Here is a 13,747-nt window from a genome sequence, read left to right as displayed (position 1 = left end):
ATCATCAGACATTTTTGTTCCTAGTAAGGGTGAAGAAGTTTTAATATTTTAAAATTTGCTGAGTTATTTTGTGTTATGGTAACACAATATAAATATAAATGTTCAGAGTGAACATTAAAATATTTTAAATTCATATTCAGCTGTGTAGCCAGATAAAACTAATTAAAACATTTATTTTAGCCTTTCAGTCTTCTTATTAATAATGATGAGCACCACTTGCTGAGTATGTATAATATGAAAGCCACTGACTGAAGACCTTTACATACATTGTCTCATTTAATATACATACATGCCATATATGATATAGGTAACACTGTTTCTTCCTATATTGTAAAATACTGAGAAAGTATCAAGATTAAAAATATGACACCTGATTAATCTTATTAAGACCAAAATTTTACTGTCATATCTGGATTATTTTACCTTAAACTTTTGCGTATAGATATATATGTATGTGTCTATGTATTCATATTTCTTCTGTCTGTATGTACTTTAGCAACTCTCCATTTCCCTAACATATTTAAACATATAAAACACTGAAAACACTTCTTTATACCAAATAAATATATTTACAAGCACTGTCTTTTGCAAAGCTTCTCTAGTTAACAAGTGAATGCAAGAAGTATGGATGATGGATAACTATCTCAAAAGCTATTAATCATGAAAACACAGCATATAACAAAGTAAGTGTTCAATCATCATGCTTAAAACAGTAACCCAATTCTAAGAAACAGTATTTGAGTTCCATCAAGATTGGATTCAAATTCCTGATTTCACACCAACCTCTTTGTCGACAGATCATCCTCTCAATTGCCAATTTATCCAGAATCCTCCACGGCTTCTAGTTTTCCAAGATAGTTTGTGCCTACAGGGGGTCCACCCACCCACCATCTGCCACGTCAAGTTTTCTCTATTCATTACTTAAGAAAAACAACTTGTACAATTAAAAACAAAGTGTTCTGTTCAAATTAGGATATCTTGACACATGGTGTTTGCTTGGATTTACAAATATGAGATCCTATGGTACCCATATTCTAGAATTTGAATAAAAATTAAAATTCAAAGTAAATTATCTTAAAACCACATAAATCAAATGTACAAAAATTTAAGAAAAATAGTGAGGAGAAAACATAAGTCCATATAAGGCATGATCAAGTGGAGATTTGAAATGTTCTTGAAAAATAAATATAATGTATAAGCTTTTTTTAAATCGAGGAACACACTTCTTGACCATTTTGACAAGTGCGATCTAGATTTTTACACAGCAATTCAAGTAAAGTTTTATTTTAGACACCACACATAGAGACATTTAAAAAATTCAAAACATTAGAAACACAAGTATAAAAATAACACACTGAGCTGCCACATGAGGCATTTTTATTTGAGAACATATATCAAAGTAGCAATGCCTCTGTAGATAGAAAATCATAAGTATTCTTGAGCTGTGCTCAATTAACTGGTTTGTACAGATTTTAAGGTATTTGACCCAGCAAAACACTTTGACATTGGAAGGCCACAGTTTCTTGGTTTCTCAGATTGAGAAGAAAACTCTTGGTATCATTTAAACATTAGAATCTAAGAATATTTGACTCCAGACCAGAACCCAAGAACAGTTGGCTACCGAATACAAAGGCGTATAAGAAACCTCCTTGAATGTTCACTCTCAAAGCTGGAATGAGACGGATATTCCACATGTCAGATTCTTGCTTGGTAGCAATTTTGAGCAAGACTCCTGCTGGAGTGATGCCCAAGGAAATATAAACAAAACAGAATCCCCGCCCTCTAGTGTATCAAACGTAAATGCCTGCAACCCTAATCAGGCCATGAGGGTCATGCTGCTCAGTGGAGAAACAAAATATGATGAGATTAGGGAGTTCAAGATACTGATTCTAGAGATACGGATTCTACCTTAAATTTTCTCATTTTTAGATATTTAAATATTTTATTGCACTATTTATTGCCTATGCGTGATTTCAGAAATTAGTATGCTTTCATATTTAATCATTGTTGTTACTCCTGATTTATACCTAAAACACAGATCTATATAGTATATCCCAAATTAATATTTTAAATTATTTAATTGAACCAGGATTTGACTTTTAGAGTTACATTTTCAAATTTGTGTTAAAACATAGATTTCTACCTAAGCTCTACAATGCATGTAACATTAAATACTCAGTTATAAATGATAATAAACTTCGAGTTGCTGACAGGTTATAGAAGGTAGCAATGTATTTTTGTCTTTGGTTTTAGACGAAAAAGCAAGTTTAAAACACATTCTCAAAAATTCTCACAAATAATTTACACTAATAAATATTCATTTCAACATTTATAATTCTTAGGAAGGATAAGAAGAGAAGACGTGAATAAAGAACTTTCGTTCTAAGGTGTATTAAATGTTTTATTCTCCACCAGCCCTCATTTCTCCGAAAGAGTGATTAATTTTATCATACATTGTTTATACAGAAACATGAAACAAATGATTGAGAACTAAAAGATTGCATTATTAAGAGAACAGCATGCTGCAAAGAACTTGGGTCTGGAATTTGACCGAAGTGCATTCAAGTTCCAGCTCGTTGTCCAGCCCTGAGAAGGTCAACAGATCGCTTATCCGTCATCCAACTATGGTATCTGATCTATAAATTGATAAGAATAATAGCTGACAGGTTTTTTGAGGGTATTTTATCTGACTCATTGACGCATATAAATAACACAAAATATGCTTGTTGTTTATTATAATTCTCCTTAATAGACCTGATAATTGTTATCATTGTAGTATTCTATTTATGTTCTTAAATTTGTAGTTACTCTCTGTAGTTTAAGGTCAAGCTGAAAAAGTCAAAATAGGTAGAAAAGAAGCTAATTCAGCATAATGAAATATATTGTTTGAGGTTATTTAATGTACTTCTCACTGAAATTACAGCTTCACTAAAGTAATAATATAATGCAGATTTTTAAAAATTAAATGCATATCTTGACTTAGAAAGATAGAGATCTATCAATGTCTTCAATGTGTCAGCTTATGCTATTCATCTATATACACCTGAGGCTAAACCATTCCTATGTTTCTCCAAATATACTTTTATTGTTATTGCTTATCATTACAACTTAGAATTACCTTCCCAACGTTGTCAAAACACCAAAAATATTTTTTATTTTCTCTTTTAATTGAAGTAATCAAAATAAAGAATTTTATGACCACAAAAAAAGCTTTTTAGATAAGAAAAGATGTTTTATACTATTCATGTGCATTTGAAGTACCATCTGACTATTCTGGTAGTTTTGAATATCTATAACTAGATAAACAAAGACTAAGTTTGCATTGTGAATCTGTCAGTATATTTTGAATTGAAACAACATAAGAATGTAAGAACTGAGGAAAAATAATTGGTGCAGAAGTTGAAGAAGAATAAATGCTTTATCACTAGTACTTACGCTCACGTATTGCATGACTAAATGAAGAAGAACAAAGGCTGAATGTAGAATTAGTTTTTCTCTTTTTTTCTATCAAGAAAACAATTATGGAGGGAAAACCTTATATGCATAAGTTGTACAACCAACTCAGACAGGCCAGGGAGTATATGTGCTATTTTTTATACGATCTCAGAAGGCATAAATACATATAAGTTAGTAACATCAGCTTATTCTCTTACATAAGGGTTCTCCCCATCTAAGCAATTAGATGGTATGATTAAGACAAAGTTGACAATGAGTATGAAGTGTACACAGACACACAGACACACACAAATATATATATTTTATACTGTACATAATATATAATTTAATTTTATATTATATATTTATTTTACAAACATTTGGGATTGTAAATGTCTATGCAATTGCTTACAAATTGTATTAAATGATAAAACATTAATATATCAAAATGCATATTTCCAGTAAATGTAATACAGCACATCAATGAAATGAAAGATAGAAATCACATGATCATCACAATAGACATAGAAAAAGCATTTGACAAAATACAACATCCTTTCATGAGAAAGGCCTTTAACAGATCAGGTATAGAAGGGACATACCTCAACATAATAAAGACCATATACAACAAACCTGCAGCTAACATTATACTCAGTGGAGAAAAAATGAAATTATTTCCTCTAAGAAACAATACAAGGATCTCCATTCTCACCACTCACATTCAATATAGTACAGGAAGTCCTACCTAGAGCAATTAGGCAAGACAAAGAAATAAAAGGCATCCAAATCAGAAAGGAAGAAGTAAAATTGTCACTGTTTGCTGATGATATGATCTTATATATAGAAAACCCTCAAAACTCAGCCCCAAAATGGTTGTAATTAATTAACAATTTTGGTAGAATGGCAACATACAAAATCAACATACACAAATCAATTGCATTCATTTACATTTATGATTAAGCATCTGAAAACGAAATAAAGAAAACTATCCCATTCACAATAGCATCAAAAACAATAAAATATTTGGGAATAAATTTAACCAAGGAAATGAAACATTCGTACAATGAAACTACAAGACTCTGCTGAAAGAAATTGAAGAGACACAAACAAATGAAAAGACATCCCATGTCCATGGGTTGGAAGAATTAATACTGTTAAAATGGCCATACTATTCAAAGCCATCTACAGATTCAATGCAGTCCTCATCAAAATACCAAAGGCATTCTTCACGAAAATAGAGGAAACAATCATGAAATTTGCATGGTACCACGAAAGACCCTAAATGGCCGAAGAATCCTGAGAAAAAGGAACAAGGCCAGAGGATCACACTTTTGGATTTCAAACCATCCTACAAAGCCATGTTAATAAAACCAGTGTAGTACTGGCACAAAAACAGACATATAGACCAATGGAACAGAATAGATGACCCAAAACTAAATCCCAGTATATCCAGAAAACTAATATTCAACAGGAGAGCCAAGAATACCCAATGGGGAAAGGATAGTCTCCAATAAAAGGTGCTGGGGAAACTGAAGAAACACATGCTGAACAATGAAATTAGACCCCTATCTCACACCACTCACAAAGGTTAATTTGAAATGGATCAAAGACTTAAATATGAGGCCTGATATCATAAAACTCCTAGAAGAAAATGCAGGGAAGCAACTCAGTGATATTGGTCTTGGCAGTAAGTTTTTAAACACAACACCAAAAGGACAAACAACAAAAGCAAAAATCAACAAATGGGACTACATCAAATCAAAGGCATCCACAAAGCAAAAGAAACAATCAACAAAATGAAAAGACAACCTACAGAATGGAAGGAAATCTTTTCAAGCCATATATTTAATAAGGATTAATATCCAAAATATGCAAAGAACTCAGTCAACTTAATAACAAAAAACACTCAGAAAATTTGATTTTTAAAAATGGGCAAAAGATCAAAATAGACATTTTTCAAAAATAAAAGTGGCCAACAGACACATGAAAAGATGTTCAACATCACCAGTCATCAAGGAAATGCAAATCAAAACCACAGTGAGACATCACCTCACACCTATTAGAATGGCTATCATCAAGAAGACAAGAGACAACAGGTGCTGGCAAGGATGTGGTGAAAAGGGAACCCTTATACATAGGTCTTGGGAATGTGTATTGGTCCAACTACGATGACAAACATAATGGAAGGTCTTCAAAAAGTTAAAAATAGATCTACCATATAATCCAGCAATTCCACTTCTGGCTGTACACCCAAAGGAAATGAAAACAGCATTTTGATGAGATATATGCATGCTCACATTTATCGCAGCACTGTTCACAATAGCTAAGATATGGAAACAACCCAAATGCCCATCATGGATGAATAGATAAAAAAGAAGTGGTACACATACACAATGGAATATTGTTCAGCCATAAGAAAGGAGGATATCCTTCCATTTGCCACAGCTTGTATAAACTTTAAGCACACCAAGCTAAGCAAGATGTCAGTCACAGAAAGACAAGTACTGTAGGATATCACTTATATGAGGAATCTAAAAAAGGTTAAACCTCTAAAAAATAGAGTAAAAGGGTGGCCTACCCAGGGAAGGGGGGATAAGACTGATGGTATTTAAGTGTACAAACTTGAAATGAGTAGTAAATCAGCCATAGAGATCTAATGCACAGTATAATGAATATAGACAATAATATTGTAAAAGAAAATGTAGATTTCATCAGCACTGAATTAATAGTATGCTGAATCTTTTAACTAATAAAGCAAATAATGTAGTTTAAATAAATATGATTTATAATAACCCAAACCAGGTGCTTTAAAGAAAAGGAGAAATGCAAAATATTTTAAGAAAATTATTAACTATTTTTGAATTAGTACTCTTTTATTATACACATCATGTTTATAAATATTTTTGGATTGCAAATTGCTGAAAAATGCAGTCTTGTGTGTGCAGTCTTTTGACCTTTGCATGGCCCTGTAATGGGCCTGGAACATTTCCTTGCAAAAGAGATGGTGAGCCCTCACAGCATTTGCTAGACATAGGGCCTTGCTTGAGAGTCTCTTTCCCTATTCCAGGCTTGATGTGCTTCTTTGTCTTGCTTAAGCTTGTGCTTCAGATAGCTCTCAGGCACAGTCCCAGCCTTCGGTATGTCAACCCCACCAGGGAAGGATGGGATCCTTTGCTTGCAGCAGGAGGGGGGCTGCTTGCAGACCATCACACTGTGTTGGCAGTGGGGCAAGACCTGCTGGCCACTGGGGACCCAGGCTCATTGTACAAGCTGATCTCACTCTGTCTCTTCCCAGTGTGAGTAAAGCACTGTTCCATCACCAGTTCCTGGTGACTTTTACCTTTCTTGGTGACCCCAAACCATGAAGTGAGTTGACATCCTGGGATTGCTGCTCCTGCTGGAGTGGGACTCCTCCTCTAAAAGTGACAAAAGGTGTCACTTGCTGAACACAAATACTACAAATATGTGTAGTATTAAACAGGAATACTTTGAAAAAGGCAAGATGTTTCTCCTTTCAAAAGTTTAAGAACATTATAACATCTACTTTAGAATATCTTCTGGATTTACTATTATTTGAACCAAGGTTAAAAACATGATATATGAAAGTAGTTCATTTTAACAAAAATAATTTTTGGTTTATATTTATATTTTCCAATTAATCTATGTAAAATTTAATCTGTATTTCACACATTATAAAAAGAGAATATTCTGAGCTAGTTTATTACTTAGATCTATATTAGATATAGAAAATAATTTGTCTAAATTTCCCTCTAGGAATATTACTTAAAAATAGTAAAAATTAATAAAAATTCTCAATTTACTATTTTTCTTTAACATGAATACATTCGTTTAATGCCTATTAAGAACCTTGGAAAGTAAAGATGGCAAATTCAAGTTGAATTCCTTAAAGGAAAAAAAGGAAAGATAGTTAAATATAAATTAGGAGGTATATGAAGCAAATTTCCATAATTTTACAGTTCTGCAACTATTGTTTAAAAATAAGGTAGAGATTTTTATGGAATAGCCATGATCTTTTTCCTGGCTCTGGGTTGTGGAAATTTGATAAGAAATAATAGTAATGAGAAAAATACAGATAATGAAACCTTGCTCAACTGGTTCAATTATAACATCTATATTTTCAATGATTTATCACTTGTATGTGGACTCTAAAAAAGCTGAACTCATAGAAACAGAGAGTAGAATGGTGGTTACCAGGTGCTGGGGGCGGGGGATAGGGAGAGGCTGCTAAAATGGCACAAACTTCCAGTTAGATGATGAACGAGTTCTGGGGAGATAACGTACAGCATTGTGATTGTAGTCAACAATGCTGTATTATATACTTTAAAGTTGCAAGAGACTAGATCTTAAATTTTATCACCACAAAAATATAATCATGTGACGTGAAACAGGGTATGAGCTAACCCCACGGTGATAATCACATTACAATGTATAAATGCCTTCAATCAACACGTTGTACACCTTAAATTTACAAAATGTCATACGTCAATTATATCTCACTAAAAAAAGAAAGAAAAGAATGTATTTCAAGTTGCCTTGATGTTACATATAACCTATTGTTTCAGAAATAAAGTATATTTTAACAATAAAAGCCCCAAAAGCTCTGAACTTTGATACTGCAGTTCTCCATATGCTCTATGGTTATTTTATCTTTATTGATCCTTGAAAAATTTTCACTGCAAAGTTGTGTATTATTAATAGTTACTAATTATAATAATTAATTGCAGCAATTAATAGTAAATGTCTTCCACTCAAAATAAATCACATTTCATAGTATATTAAGAATAAAAACTGGAGTGACATCAGCAACATGGCAGAGTTAAACGTTCCCTTTGTCTCTCCCCATTTTTAACTATCACTAAATGGACATTCACTGACCAATGGTGGAATCCTATGAAGCACAAGAGGATGCCTGAGAGACACACCCAGCTCTACACCTGAGGTTGGATGGACTGGCCACCCAGTAAGTGGCAGAGATAGGTGAGCACTCCCTGCTCTCCCCTGGTAGCCCTGTGCTTGCAGACAAATACTTTCCACCTGGTACAAGTGAGCAGAAAGTGGAAACATGCACAGGGGTGACAGTAGGAGGAGTCAGTGGCAGGCTTTAGCCCACTCATGATCACTTTCCTAGTGGGGAGGGGGAGCCTGCCATGCACCTGTGGCACCAAGGAGTTTCCCTAGCTCAGTCCCAGCAAAGAAGCCCCACACACCAAGCACATTGGCCCATGAGCAGAGGCCCAGATCTGCAGGCTGGGGCAAGCACACTCTAGGCCTGTGCAGGCACCCATAGTACTGCTGAACCCCAAAAGAGGAAACATGTCCTGGGGTGGCTGTGGGAAAAGGCAGTGGCAGCCATTATCCCACTCACGATCACTTTCCCAGCAGGGAGAGGGAGCCCACTAAGCACCTATGGCACTAAGGAGTGGCCCAAGCTTGGTCCCAGTGAAGAAGCCCAGTCCATCAAGCACAGCTCCCCAGACCACAAGCAGAGGGTGCAGCAGGTCAAAATGCTGGGGAAAGCACACTCCGGACCTGCACAGGCACCCATAGTCCTGCTAAGCACCAAAGGAGGGAGCATGTCCTGGGGTGGCTGTGGGAAGAGGCAGTAGCAACCGTTGGCCTGCACGTGATCACTTTCCCCATGAGGAGAGGGAGACCACCGTGCCACTGAAGTGCCAAAAAGTGGCCATAGATCAGTCCAGTAGGAGGCCCACCTGCCAAGCACAGTCCACACAACAGCCTGAACCCACTCCAGGCCAGGGCAAGTGCCGACACTACCCCCACAGCTTCCAGCAGAAGGGGTGGTGGCCAGAAATTCTTCTTCTGCTTCCCCCTAGCAGTAACAGGTGGAATCTGCAACCTAATAATACCACAATTGCCCTGACAAAAAATTAGTTGGTCAAACACCATGAGAAAATTCAGCAATAATTTAGACCAGAAGGAAAATTACAATTCTTCAGAAATCAACCCTGAAGGCACAGAGATTTACAATCTAAATGACAGAGAATTAAAAATCTATCTCATAAGAAACTCAATGATTTACAAGAGAACTCCAAAAGACAATATAATGAGATCAGAAATAAAATGAATATCTTCAGTAAAGAGCTTGAAACTATAAAAAAGAATCAAGCAGAAATCCTGGATATGAAAAACATAATTAGTGAAATAAAAAATAATCCAGAACCCTTAAGAAATAGAGCAGATGTTATAGAGGAAAGAATTAGTGATTTAGAGGATAAAAATATAGACATTCTACAGGTGGAGGAGGAGACAGAACCAAGATATTTTAAAAATGAACAAATTCTTCAAGAAATATCCCACTCAACTAGGAAAAGCAACAAAAGGATTATAGGTATTCCAGAGGGAAGAGAGTGAAAAAGGAACAGAGAGCTTGTTTGAACAAATAATACCTGAGAACTTTCCCAATTTAAAGGAGTTTCCAGATTTAAAAGTATATGAAGCTAATAGAGTATGTAATCACACCAATGCTGAAAGACTTTATCCAAGGCATAAATAGTAAAAATGGCAAAAGCCAATGACAAGGAAGAAATATTAAGAGCAGCAAGGCAGAAGGAAATAACTTTATATAAAAATAACCAATGAAACTTTCATTCAGATATGATAGAGAAATAAAACCTCTTGCAGATAAACAAAAGCTGAGGAAGTTCATTGCCACTAGACTTCCCCTACAAGAAATAATTAAAGATGCCCTCACACTGAAACAAAAAGACAAAGGTCTACAAAGCTCTGAGCAAGGAGATAAATAGACAGAAAACTGCAGCTCTCTGTCAGAACAGAGAGGCAAAGACTGAATTATAAATTAAATGAGAAAGGGAAAGAAAACATCAAGAGTAATGGTAAACGCTTCAACATAGTCACAAACTCACATCATAAAAAACAGAGAAATTTGTAACAATAACTCAGAAGTGGAGAGGAAAGGGAAGGAACCTGCTTAGGTTAATGGAGATAACAGGCTATGAGAAAAGGGACTATCTCATCAATGCTATCTTTTATACAATCCTCACAGTAACCACTAAACAAAAATCAGAGAAGAAGCCACAGTTCATAAAAAGAGAGAAAATGGAGAAAAACGTCTTCAGAAAACTACTGAAATGAAATGGTAGTCAGGAATACAAAGAAAGAGAAACAACAAATAAAGAGAACAACCAGAAAACAAGAGATACAATGGTAGTATTCAGTGCTCATATATCAATAATGACTCTAAATGAAAATGGATTGATTCTCCAATCAAAAGATGTAGAGTAGCTGGAGGGATTAAAAAATAAGACCAAACAATGTGCTGCCTCCAATAAACATATCTCAGCTCTGAAGACAAACATAGGCTTAGAGTGGAGGGATGGAAGATAATACTCTAAGCTAATGGCAAACAAAAGGAAGTAGGAGTTACCATATTTACATCAGACAACGCATTCTTCAAGTTGAAAAAGGCAATCAGAGACAGAGTGGGGCAATATGTAATGATGAAAGGGACATTCCACCAAGAGCTCATAACACTTATTAATATATATGCACCTAATACAGGAACCCCAAAGTATATAAAGCAATTATTAACAGACCCAAAGGGAGAAATTAACAGCAACACAATAGTAGTAGGGGCCCTCAACACCCCACTTACATCAATGGACAGATCATTCAAACAAAATGTCAACAAGGAAATAGTAGATTAAAATGAAACACTTGATCAAATGCACTTAATAGATATATGGGGAGCATTCCATCCAAAAACAGCAGAATATAAATTCTTCTCAAGTGTACATGGATCATTCTTAAAGAGAGACCATATGTTGGGAAACAAGGCAAGCCTCAATAAACTTAAGAAGATTGAAATCACCCCCAATCATCTTTTCTGACCACAATGCTATGAAGCTAGAAATCAATCATGAGAAAAAAACTAGGAACGTCAGAAATATGTGGAGACTAAATAGCATGCTATAGAACAACCATTGGATCAATGAGGAAATCAAAGGCAAAATTAGAAAATACCTGGAGACAAACGAAAATGAAAATACAACATACCAACTCCTATGGGATGCATCAAAAGAGGTCATAAGAGGGGAATTCATAGCAATACAGGCCCATGTCAACAAGCAAAAAAAATTTCAAATAAATAACCTTAAAATGCACCAAAGAGAACTAGAAAAAGAAGAACAAACAAGCCCAAAGTCAGCAGAAGGAGGGAAATAATAAAAATCAGAGCAGAAATAAATGGAATCGAGACTAAAAATGAAAAACAGTAAAAAGGATCAATGAAACTAAGAGCTGGTTCTTTGAGAAGATAAACAAAATTGACAAATGCTTAGCCAGACTCACCAAGAAAAAAAGAGGGAAGGCTCAAATAAATAAAATTAGAAATGAAAGAGAAGAAATTACAACAGATATTGCAGAAATAAAAAGGGTCATTAGAGAATACTATGAAAAACTATATGCCCACAAATTGGATAACCTAGAAGAAATGGATAAATTCTTAGACTCATACAACCTCCCAAAACTGAATCAAGAAGAATTAGAGAATTTGAATAGACCAAACACAAGTAATCAAAAACCTCCCAAAAAATGAAAGTCCAGTACCAGATGGCTTCTCTGGAGAATTCTAACAAACATTCAATGAAGGCTTAATAACTATCCTTCTCAAACTATGTAAGAGAATCAAAGAAGATGGAACGCTTCCTAACACTTTCTATGAGGCCAAAATTACCCTGATAACAAAACCAGGTAAGGACAGCACAAAGATTGACAAACCAAATACAGTAATACAATAAAAAGACCTTTTACCATCATCAAGTGGTATTTATTCCAGGGATGCAGGGATGAGATTCCTGGATGGGTCTCAACATCTGCAAGTCAATCAATGTGATACACCACATTAACAAAATGAATAAAAAATCACATGATCATCTCAATAGATACAGAGAAAACATTTGGCAAGATACAGCATCCATTTATGATAAAAATTCTAAAGAAAATGGATATAGAATAAAAATACCTCAACATAATAAAGGCCATATATGACAAACCCACAGCTAATATCATTCTCAGTGGAGAAAAACTGAAAGCTAGCCCTCTAAGAACAGGAACCAGACAAGGATGCCCACTGTCACCACTCTTATTTAACATAGTATTTGAAGTCCTTAGCCAGAGCAATCAGGCAAGAAAAAGAAAGAAAAGGGATCCAAATTGGAAAGGACAAAGTGAAACTCTCACTATTTGCAGACGGCATGATTTTATATATAGGAAACCATGAAGAATCTACTAAAATAGTTTCAGAAATAATAAATGAATACAGTCAAGTCGCAGTATACAAAATCAACATACAAAAATCAGTTGTGTTTCTATACGCTATCAATGAAGAAGAAGAAAGAGAAATTAAGAATACAATCCCATTTACAATTACGACAAAAAGAATAAAATACCTAGGAATAAACTTAAACAAAGAGGTGAAAGATCTGTACACCAAAAACTATAGAGCATTGTTGAAGGAAATTGAAGAAGACACAAAGAAATGGAAAGATATTCCGTGCTCTTGGATTCGAAGAATTAATATAGTTAAAATGTCCATACTTCCTAAAGCAATCTATAGATTGAAAGCAATCCTGATCAAAGTTCCAAAAACATTTTTCACAGAAATAGAACAAAGAATCGTAAAATTTATATGGAACAACAAAACACTATGAATTGCCAAAGGAATCCTGAGGGAAAAGAAGAAAGCTGGATGTATCACACTCCCTGATTTCACAATATACTACAAAGCTATAGTAACCAAAACAGCATGGTACCGGCACAAAAACAGACACACAGATCAATGGAAGAGAATCAAGGGCTCAGAAATAAACCCACAAATATATGGAGAGCTAATTTCTGACAAGGGAAATCACAGGCAGCATGCTTTTTGACATCGGTCTTAGCATCATATTTTCAAGTACCACATCAGACTGGGCAAGGGAAGCAAAAGAAAAAGTAAACAAATGGGACTACATCAAACTAAAATGCTTCTGCACAGCAAAGGAAACCATCAACAAAACAAAAGGACAACCTAACAATTGGGAGAAGATATTTGCAAACCACATGTTGGATAAGGGGTTAACATCCAATATATACAAAGAACTCATACATCTCAACAACAACAAAAATAACCACCCAATTAAAACATGGGCAAAAGATCTGAACAGAGATTTCCCTAAGGAAGATATACAGATGGCCAACAGGCACATGAAAACATGTTCAACATCATTAACTATCAGGGAAATGCAAATCAATACTACAATTAGATATCATC

At 34.8% G+C, this 13,747-nt stretch overlaps 1 long non-coding RNA gene across 1 annotated transcript; it reads right to left on the bottom strand.

Moving 5' to 3' along the window:
* Positions 1-3,756: 3,756 nt before the first annotated feature.
* LOC139073328 (uncharacterized) lies at positions 3,757-12,363 on the bottom strand. Its single transcript, XR_011536407.1, has 2 exons — positions 12,247-12,363; positions 3,757-7,338 (listed from the first exon to the last, which is right to left on the bottom strand). It is a non-coding gene; the product is annotated as an uncharacterized lncRNA (long non-coding RNA).
* Between the last annotated feature and the right edge of the window lie 1,384 nt (positions 12,364-13,747).

Source organism: Equus przewalskii, unplaced genomic scaffold (genome assembly GCF_037783145.1).
Source record: "Equus przewalskii isolate Varuska unplaced genomic scaffold, EquPr2 contig_2335, whole genome shotgun sequence".
In the NCBI taxonomy this organism is placed as follows: Eukaryota; Metazoa; Chordata; class Mammalia; order Perissodactyla; family Equidae; genus Equus; species Equus przewalskii.
Note: the sequence above shows the minus strand (reverse complement) of the source record. Positions and strands in the feature narration are given on the sequence as shown.